Source organism: Amblyomma americanum, chromosome 2 (assembly GCF_052857255.1).
Source record: "Amblyomma americanum isolate KBUSLIRL-KWMA chromosome 2, ASM5285725v1, whole genome shotgun sequence".
Classification (NCBI taxonomy): domain Eukaryota; kingdom Metazoa; phylum Arthropoda; class Arachnida; order Ixodida; family Ixodidae; genus Amblyomma; species Amblyomma americanum.
In genome coordinates, this window is record NC_135498.1 from 159,616,541 (window position 1) to 159,627,002 (window position 10,462).

The window sequence follows — 10,462 nt, forward strand, 5'->3', positions numbered from 1 at the left end:
CTTTGGGCCAAGTTCATTAATGAGTTTGATTGGAATTTCGGCGATCCCTGCGGAAGTACATCTTGGAATATTTGCTTCCGCCTTTTTCCAGTTAAGATTCGTCATTTCCACGCCGTTTTCTATTGTGCTGTCCTGTGTTCCTTCCTCATTTGGGGTGATTACTCTATCGTCTTTCTTAAACGACTCAGCTATAACTGATGAAATGTAGTTCACAGCGTCATCTCCCTCTAAACATTTTCCCTCGGCATTGAGAATCTGTTCCTGCTTTCTGTGATTCGCTTTGCCCAGCCAGCTTATATGGTTCCAGAATTTTCTTGGCCCCCCTTTAGTAACATCGCGAACTTCAGCCAGCCAGCGATCAGAGGACTGCTTTATTTTAGCCTGGACGAGGACCTGCACTTGCTGTTTCTTTTGTCGATAAGATACCCATTTCAGGCCTATTTTCTCTTCAGATAACTGCACCCTCTTTGCTTCTCTGTGTTACCGTGATGCCAACCGTCGTTGTTCGATGGCCTCCGTAATTTCCTTATTCCACCCACTTGTGGCTTCCTCTTTCCCCTCCAGCGGTTTACTCCTTTTACTTGTTTTATTTTTGTACTAATGAGGAGTTCTAACTTATTATAATCCCGCTTTTCCATGGGATGTGTCTCTATTGCTTCCTCTATGCAGGCCGGTATTTGCGCTATTTGTTCGTCATTTAATTTTGCGTACTCTTTTTGACTCCCATTCATTTCTCTTTTGAGCAGGGCTCCTAACTTTAGGCTAATACGCTTACGGTCACTACCGAGGCTGTACTTCCCCTCTTCGTCTATTTCCATTATTGCGAGCTTGCTATACATCCCCTGCGAGATTAAGCAGTAGTCAATGGTCGCTTGCCTGTTACGGGATTCCCACGTGATTTGTCCCTGACACTTAGTTTCTCTATTTACAATGACTAGGTTCCTCCAGCAGTCGCGAGCGCCACCTACATGCTCTGGCCAGAGCAAGTGTACTCGAACTGCAATTTCAAGTCGCGCTCTCTCCGCCGCATTCAGGCGCTCTGCCACAGAGTGTGCAGACCGCTCCGGGACTGCGACTGGAGTTCATCACAAGGTGCCTGTAAGTCGTGGCAGCCGAGCAGGGTCGCCTCGCAGTCCTCCGGGTAGGGCTAGGGATGGTGGGAATAGCCGAGTTGGAGAGGCAGGCCCACACCATGTGAGAGGTGTCAGAAGACACCGCTCTACAGTGCCGAGCGGGGGCGCAGCTTCTGAAGCTGTGCACTAGAAAGGAGTTCCGATCGAAGGAACATTACGTGTGCAGAATTAAAATGGCTGTTCTACAGCTATCCCTATATGCATTAAATAAAAACAACTGTACTGAATCTGGCACTGCACAGCGAGAACCGCCCTTTGAGTTTTTCCGCATCGGTATGTCTAAGATATTCCACACTTGATTGAAATCCGGTTGCGTAGAAGAACATAATTGCGAAAGGGGTAGCGCAGTAAACATCAGCAGGACGTGTTATGTCGGGGCAAGGTACAAATTTTCTATCTTGTTTTAGGCTTGAAACATATTTTTTGCACGAATCAAAAAGGTACATAAGCACGCTAGGGTATCAGCTATGTGCCATATATTAAGGATATATAATATTGCTGAACCTAAACAACATGCGGAACATGTCCAACATTTTTAGATGAAAAAATTGTATACTGGAAAATTATGATTGCAGGAAACTTGTGGGGCCGGGTTCGAACCCCACCGCAGCAGCAGCGTTTCGATGGAGGCGATACGCAAAGACGTCCGTGTGCAGTGCGATGTCAGTGCACGTTACAGATCCCCACATGGTCGAAATTATTCCGGTGACCTTCAGTACGGCACCACTTGCTTCCTTTCACTTTCACTCCCTCCTTCATCCCTTCGCTTACGGCGCAGTTCATGTGTCTGCCGAGATGTGAGACAGCTACGGCGCCATTTCCTTTCCCCCAAAACCAATTTGAATTGTTTTCAATTCAATTATGGGGTACTGTTACGTAAACATTGACGTTAATCATAAATTCTTCCTACGTGTAGCAAGAGCAAAAGCAGTAGAAACACTTTTGATAAGAGCAAAAACGTTAATACCAAAAAACGAAAATTGCAAGCCAGCAGACAGGAGAGCCAATCATCATCATTATCATTTATTAACCATTAATGGTCCTCTAGGGACATTACATAAGGGGAGGAGGGGTAAAAGAGTATCCGGCGGTCATAGTTACATATGAAAAGACTAACAAAACTAAGCAAAACTCTGTGGATAATATATCAGCGAATATATTGTTCTTTAGAGTGAAATATTACATGTCCGCAAATTGCGTTCATAAACTTTTTCCCGTTCAAAAATGCTCTTGTGTAGATTTGTTGGGTACGAAGACGTTGTTAGAAGCTTAAACTGGCTTCCGAAAACAAATTTTTAGGCATGCCTAGTTATTCTACAGTGAGCAAAGCAGGAACTAACACTAGGCACCAAGATTACCTTTACTACAGCCATGTCAACAATATCTCTGAGCAAGGCCTTCCCGAAGTTTGGACTGCATGATTTATTCGTACATGCTTTATCACCTCTAAATACTTACTGTTCCATGTGCTATTTTAGTTAATGTGCTGCTTACATACAGGGCGCTTCCCATTCACACAATTTAAACAAATAGGCTTTTTGAATTAGAAGGGCGCTTTTTTCGACTTAGCATTGTCAACGGTGTAGTACATCAAATACAGCTGAGACGCGCTAACTAGGGGGCTGGTTAACTAATATTGAATAGTTAACTTTTATCTATTACTGTTAGGCTCGCTATTTACTAAGAGGCGATGAGCGCATCGTAAGTAATATTTGTATCAGTTTTTAGAAACTTTAAAATGCGGTAACCGTCGTCACTGTGACCAAAAAATTTTCGTGACGTCGCGAAAAATACACGCGTTTTCGAAAAGCTTGCCGGCAAAGTAACTTCTCCAGTGCACGTAAATTGTCGAAGTAGGCAAAATTTGTTCGGCCACAGCACGGTCGTTAAACCATTATCGAAATAGGAAGCACTGATATTGATATTACTTAGGGTGCGCTGCATGCCTTTTAATAATTAAGGATCCTACCAGTAATACGTGAAGGTTATCTACTCAATATTAGTTAACCACTGCTAGTTAGCATTTGGCTGTGTTGTGATGCGCTACTCTACTGGCAATGCTATACCTAAAAAAGCGTTCTTTTACCTCAAAAAGCCTATCTTAAAAATGTTAAGCCTGAGGTGAAATAACCTGTGTATTGTCGCCGTCTCCATTAAACTATCCGAACAACATATAGTTGATAAAAATGGCACTTTTTCTGCAATTTATTTCAGTAAGCTTCTTAGTGCACAGAAATTTTCTTATTAGCATAGTGTGATGACCCCCATAATGCGCAGGTCCACACGGGACGGAGAGGCAAAGAGACACCGTATGGCTCAGTTTAAACAAACAGATATATTCAATAATTATACATGATTAAGATTCAGAGGCTGGGGCGTCCGAGCTTACGTGCCGACGACTTCATGGGGGCGATGGAGGGACTCCGGAGTTGAGCTCGAGCGGTTGCTGGCAGAAGCTGCACGCCGTCGGGCTTCGGCGCTGAAGGCCCTCTTGGCGAACGATGTCGTCCTAAGCGTCCTTCTTCCGTACTGCTCGTCGATTTTTATATCCTCTTCTCCCCACACTCCCTAGGGTGAGGACGCCCACGCCGGAGGGGAAGGAGGGGGGCTAAGGCTTTCACTTGGGCGCACAAACATACCACCGCACTTATGGCCTCGCCCCCCTCACGTGTTGAGTCCGAGGGAAAGAAGGTTGTCTTCGAGGTAGCGCATAGCGTCGGCTGTGGTAAGGCGCGCTCTGGCCCGCTGACAGCAGTTCCCGCGGGTCACCGGCCTCCGTTCTCCATCCATCAACTGACACTCGCTCCTCAAGGTAAGGCGCGCTCTGGCCCGCTGACAGTTCCCGCGGGTCATCGGCCGGGAAAGTGGTCCCTTGTCCTGGGATGTGCTCGGGAGGCCTCCCCTGGAACCGCCACGGCAATTGGGGAGGATAAAGCCCGTTTCCCCGCGGCGGCGGCGGCGGGTCCGGTTGGGTCCGGTTGGGCTTAAACCCCTTCGTTCTGGTGGTCACTCTCAAAGAGCATGGCTGGGTAATTGATGATGCCGCTGTCATCTGGGTCTCCGTCTACGCCGCGCCGTCGAACGCGGAACCTCGTAGCACACACAAGGGACGTCACAATAGACAAACACAATATGCAGCCCATGGCGTTAAAGCTGACTAAGGCTTCGGACTAGCTTTCTTCATTCCTAGACCTCTGCTTTTTCTTTTCCGTGAATTAGTGTTGAGCATATCTTTTTAATTTTGCGTTTTCTTCTCTTAGTTTCTATCTTTTTGTTCCCAGTCGCTGTGATCGCTGTCCGCGGAGTCGCCGCTGTCATCGCTGTGATCATTGTGATCACTGTCATCGCTGTTTTCGGAGTCACCGCTGTGATCGCTGTCCTCAGAGTCACCGCTGTCATCGCTATCATTGCCATCATCAGTGTCATCGCTGTCATGGCAGTTGTTGGAAACTTTCCCAGTGCCCTCAACCGCTTTACCAAAAACAGAAAAACATTTCTCGCGCTCAAGCTGCGCAAGCGAATCTCGCAGCGTTTCAAGCAACCTTTTTGGCTCTTCTCGGTTTTCCTCATACTTGCTCATTCGTTTTTCTTCCAACTTCGCGATCTTCTCCTTCAGCTCTCGCATCTGCGCCAGCATCATTCTTCCTCTTTCTTGTTCTCTTTCTCTCTCAATTTCTCTTTCTTTCCTCCTCTCCTCTCTATCATCTGCCCTTTCCTTCTCTCGCTGTTCTCTTTCCTCTTGCCTATTCATCCTTTCCGCCTCTCTTTCGAGTTGTCGTTGTTTCATCTCTTCTTTCAGCCTCTCTCTTTCCATCTGCATCCGCTCTTTTTCAGCTTCTCTTGCCATCTCTCTTTCCATCTGCCTCTGCTTTTCCTTTTCCGCTTCGTGTTCTCTTTCTCTCTGGCTTTGCTTCTCTCTCTTGCTCAATAGGTCTTTCATTCTGCCTCTCCTTCTCCTTCTGCCTTTCTACTTCTCTCTGCCTCTCCCTCTCCTCCTCGTCCTTGTAAAGGCGATCAAAGTAGGCTTGAAGTTCCTGAAAAAGAGAGTATATTGGTCAGCTGGCTTTCCGCTTCTTGATAGCATCAATGTATTAGGAATCTGAATGATGTGTAAGGATCTCCAATGCCCTTTGACAACCTTGAAACTGCAACAAACATGCCAGGATGCAATGATCGTTCATTTCGCGGACGACAGCCTCTTGCTTCGATACTGAGCTGCTGGCGTCTGTCCGGTGCGCAAGATACTGCGCCCACTTTAGATCACAGCTTGTTTTCCCATCAAGCTAACAGCCTGAACAAATAATCTGGATCTAAATTTTCTCGGATGCGTGTCGTTGAGATGAGGAGGGTAAACATTATTTTCGTCGACAAAGGTAGCAATTGGCGTGGGGTTATAGCCCCATTAAGTGGCCATGAGCCCGTGGCGTTGGGCGACTTCTAGGGCTCCACAACTCGGATCTGTGTGTCCGAGTCGGAACTGAGCAATGCGGCCTCTTACTGATCTGGATTTGAGAGCTGCAAACCTCGCGGAAGGGTGTCCTGAAGGCAAGCCCAGAGTATGTGGGATAGAGTGGCATGTTGGCCACATAGTTTACAGGAACGGGAGCAGACCCCTGGCTAAATGCGGGCATATATAGCGGGGTTGAGGAAGGTGTTCGAGAAAAATATTTATAGTAGCTCTATGTTAGCATCCAATAATAATAATAATTTGTTTGGGGGAAAGCAAATGGCGCAGTATCTCTCATACATCGTTGGACGCCTGAAGCACGCCGTAAGGGAAGGGATAAAGGAGGGAGTGAAAGAAGAAAGGAAGAAAGAGGGCTGCGGAATAATTTCGGCCACCTGGGGATCTTTAATGTGCACTGACATGGCACAGCACACGGGCGCCTTGGCGTTTTGCCTCCATAAAAACGCAGGGAAGGAATACAGGAGGGACTGAGAGAAGAAAGGAAGAAAGAGGTGCCGTAGTGGAGGGCTCCGGAATCATTTCAACCACATGGGGATCTTTAACGTGCATTGACAACATGATTCATTCAATCCACCCATCTCCCTCACCCTTGGCACCCAACCCATCCCACTGGTAGACAAAATCCGCGTGTTTGGGCTTGGTCTTCACTCCCATGGCGCGCACGAAGAAGTCATAAAGACACTCCAAACACACGGTCAACAGACCACCCAATTGATTCGGCGCATAGCGAACCGCCGGGCTGGCCTCCGCGAGCTACACACGACACGCGTCCCCCAGTCTTACGTCATAAGCCGCACGTTATATGCCCTTCCGTACCGACCCGTCAAACTAAAGGAGAGAAACCGGATAAATACGCTCCTGCGAAGTTGCACAAAAACGGCTCTACGTCTTTGCTCCAGCACCTCAAACGACGGACTCTTCAAACTCGGTGTCCGCAACACTTTTGAGGCGTCCAGAGAGCGCGCGCCGGACTAAGTTGTGTGGCGTGTCGGCTCCGTCGTTTTTCGGCTGGAGCCACGGCTAAATCTTCTTCACCCCTACAAGACCGATGCCTTTCGACGCAGCAAGCAATCTGCATTACGTGGACAGGTGAGCTCAAGTTTGCTAATTTTACGGCCGAATTACACCCGATCACCTGGGCGACGCTATTTGGCCCAACGGCGTCGGCGTTCCAGCCGACGCGCGGCTGCGTGGAACCGGCCTCTCGAGGTAAAATGGCTGACCCTGCATCATTTGCGAGGGGTTACGATCCCGACGGCATAATCTGAACGACAGTTTCAACATCGGAAGGGGACAACTCCGCTTCTGTTCCGAAATTTCGGCACCAATCTCTCATCGAAGCGGTCGCGCGCCGCTCGGTCGTTCAAGCCAAGCTTGCGGCGTCCATCGCTGCCCTGGCCTCCGGCACACTGGCTGGCAAGACGCAGCCTCCTGCCTCGTGCGCTGCAGGAAGCAAAGGCAAGGCCCGTCCTAACTGGAAGCCTCGCCCACTCCCAAGACCGGGACCAGACGACTTCTTGGTTGTGCTAAACCCACGCAAACATATGTCGCTGCACCAAGCATTTTCAGAGAACGGCTACGTCGCCGCCATTATGGCCTACCTCGGGCCCGAGGTAGCAAGGTATGTTATGGTTCTACCATCCCGTGAACAAAACCTCATTGTGATTTACACCCCGAACCCGGCGGCGACTGATCGGCTCCTCGGGGACATCTCCATTAACACCGAACATGGGAAGATTCCACTCCACGGATACCTTCGACAAGACGGAGGCGATGTGTGCCACGGCGTCATCACCGTCAGCAACTGGGACACTACTGAATTGCTTCGGAAGTAGGTGCAGTGGAGGGCAGGCAGTATCGCCGAGGTTAGGAAATTCGGCTCCTCTAAAAAAGCTCGGATCACCTTAGCCGGGAGGGAAAAACCACGCTTTGTGCACTACGAGAACATGCTCATCCCTGTGCAAAACTACTACCGTACGATCCCTGCTTGCGTCCTGTGTGGGGCCGTTGGCCACCGAGTGGGTGCTTGTGCCAGCACGCAGCCGAACACATGCGGTCTGTGTGGGCAACAGGCCCCGCTTCAGGAGGGAGCGCGGGCCCCTCACGAATGTGTGCCGCGGTGCTCGGTTTGTGCCAGTGCACACGTCACTAACTCGCGGGAGTGTGCGGCGAAATTCCGCAAGCACAAGATGACCACCCCAAAGAAAAAAGCTGCCAAGAAGAAGAGCCGCCATTTTGGCCGCCCCGGTGAGTTACCAAGACGGGACAATAAAACCGAGAAGCCGGCGACACCCACCGGAGTAGCCAGCAAGCGCCCGTCGACGCAGCCGCCACCACACGGCGACACTGGAAAGCAGTCGACAACGCCACCACACGACAAGACCAGGGCCTGGGTCAACGCCGTGAAACATGGAACGCAGGTGAGCGGTTCGGACAGGCCTGCCTCCTCCTCCCCTCCCTCCTGCCCCCCTGCGGCACGCGGTGCAGAGCAAACCAAAATAGCAGATCTTGAGGGAAAAATTGAGATGCTGCTCGAGGAAACGGCGCTCCTAGAATCGCAATCAAAACAGCCTATTACTTCCCCCTCTCGCCCCGCTACCGAGGCAATGGAGAGTGAGCCCGCGGCACCGAACGCCGCACTGAACGCGGATGCTGCACTTGAGGCCCGTCTAGAGGCCCGCATGGACGCCCGTTTCAATACCCAAGAAAGTCAAATTTCCGCGGTAGTCACCTCCGCGATCGCCAAAATGACGGAAGTTAGGGTTTAGAATGAAGCGTTCCTAGCACGGAGCACCAACACGAACAGGCAGTCACATTAATCTCCTCTTCTTTGTTCGCCCATTCTTGCGAGAGGCAACATCGTGTTCCACTGCCACTTCGTCGTAACAATATATACATAATTGGACACTCCGGAAATAACACAGTTGAGCAACTGATCCTGAAGTTAACATGATTTTTATGCATTGCTCTTAGAAGCACTGTCCTCTGTGCGTCGTGTTCCATACCCCAATCTTTATACCACTATTCTGTGAAAAAAAATAGAAGCCGGTAACGGCTCAGCGGATTCAGTAAGGGTTGCAGTTTTACAAAGAATGGAGTCACCTGGAAACAGTCGAACGGAAACAGAGTCAGAAGTTACTTGGGTTATATCATTATTGCTAAATTGTTACTATGTAATAAAAAGAACCAAGGGCCTATAACACTGCCGTGCGGCTCAATCACTAAATTTGCCTTTTATTTCTTCGCGTTCGTCTTTGTTCTTGAGGTATCAACTTGCCCAACTAATGAGGTAACAAGGGAATGAAATCAATTCCAACTTCTAGAGTATTTTAAGTGCTCAACATTATCGCATGCTTTACAGAATTGTAACTATCGCACGCCTATTTGACAAGAGTCATCAAGTAGGGCCATTGAAATTCATGTACTCTTTACATTATTTCCGTAAAACTGGACATCCGCTTCCTGAATCGGTGCAGGTGTGGTGAAACATTTTTTAAATATCAGATACAATCAATCATAACCTTCCAAATTATGCTACAATAACTTGCCGCACGTTCAGGTAATTAATACGGGTCTTTAATTAAACACTGTGAATTTATTTCCATTTCGAGTGATGGCACGACACGAGATCTGTTTAAATGAGATTGTACACTAGCGTTATGAATAAAATAAAAATTATATTTGGCATTCGGCATTTTGCCATTACGTTCCCATCTCAACTCAACGGCAACTGCCGTTAATAGATGCCGATATAATTCATGGGGAAGCTATATGACGTGATTATCGTATCCTGCCGCCTAATTAAGACCTACAGCTTTTTAACGCAATAATTTTCAGTACATCAGTACCCCTTTTCCTAGCAGAAAACCTGGCCACTCTAAAGAGTATATCAGAATGCCCGAATGCCGGAACGACCGTCCCCAGCACGCCATAGCATTAAGGTTACTTGAAGAAAGTACTGTTTAAATTACCATGTCGTATCCAATACATGAAGCAAACCAACACTCATCGAAACCAAGCAGCATAGTGGAATGTTTTGTGTTCAAAAACTGGTGATGTTGATCAATGAGAAATATCAGTGTAGTTACTTTTACCTCTGAAATATAATTGATTAGAAAGTATGAAAGCAACCATACGCCGCCAGTGAGATCTGAACCACGACCTCCGAGTTTTTGCATTTGTTGGGCTACCAACTTGGCCACGGCGCCAACTGCTCAATCTTAAATCTTCGAAGTATTTGTGTTGAGTGCAACCTATCCTCGAAAATACTCACCAGCGTCACCTTCGAGCACAGCGGCGGATGAAGTGCGTCCTATATTGCCTCGATTACCAGGTAGGAATAAGAACGATCGGTGAGGGCGGAAGCTAGGCGAGGTAGCATAAGAGGGTTCTCGCTTACCTTCCGTATTTAGCTAAGCACTCTAAGGGTGGAAGGTAAAAGATGACACTGTGCACCTCAGTGTAAATAACCAGGTTTTCTCCGAAACTTCTTTGGTTGACCCCTTCAATGCAGACTTCGTGAAACCGGTACCGGCAGCAAATACTGAGGTTGGCATTGCACTCGGTTACCAACGCCAAGAAACAATATTTAGGGAACCAATGAATCAAATGGAAATTTGCCGGACATTTAGAAATTCAAAAGCAGCAACTCTACTGATATTGATAGTCTTCAGAGAAGACCCTTGAAATTGGTTATAGACATTAATGCGCCGTGTCATGAATATGTTATTCGCACTAAATTAAGGATCCGGTTATTCCAAATAGGAAGACGATGTCAAGTACATTCCTTGTTTTGAAAGGCGGTGACAAAAACTACATGAATAATTACAAGCTCATATTTCTAAAGGTATAGAGAAACTGA

The 10,462-nt window shown here is 48.0% G+C and overlaps 1 pseudogene; it reads left to right on the forward strand.

The window, feature by feature from the left end:
- LOC144120165 (uncharacterized) overlaps positions 1 to 9,086 on the forward strand; it is a 28,341-nt pseudogene extending 19,255 nt beyond the window's left edge.
- The last annotated feature ends 1,376 nt before the right edge of the window (positions 9,087 to 10,462 follow it).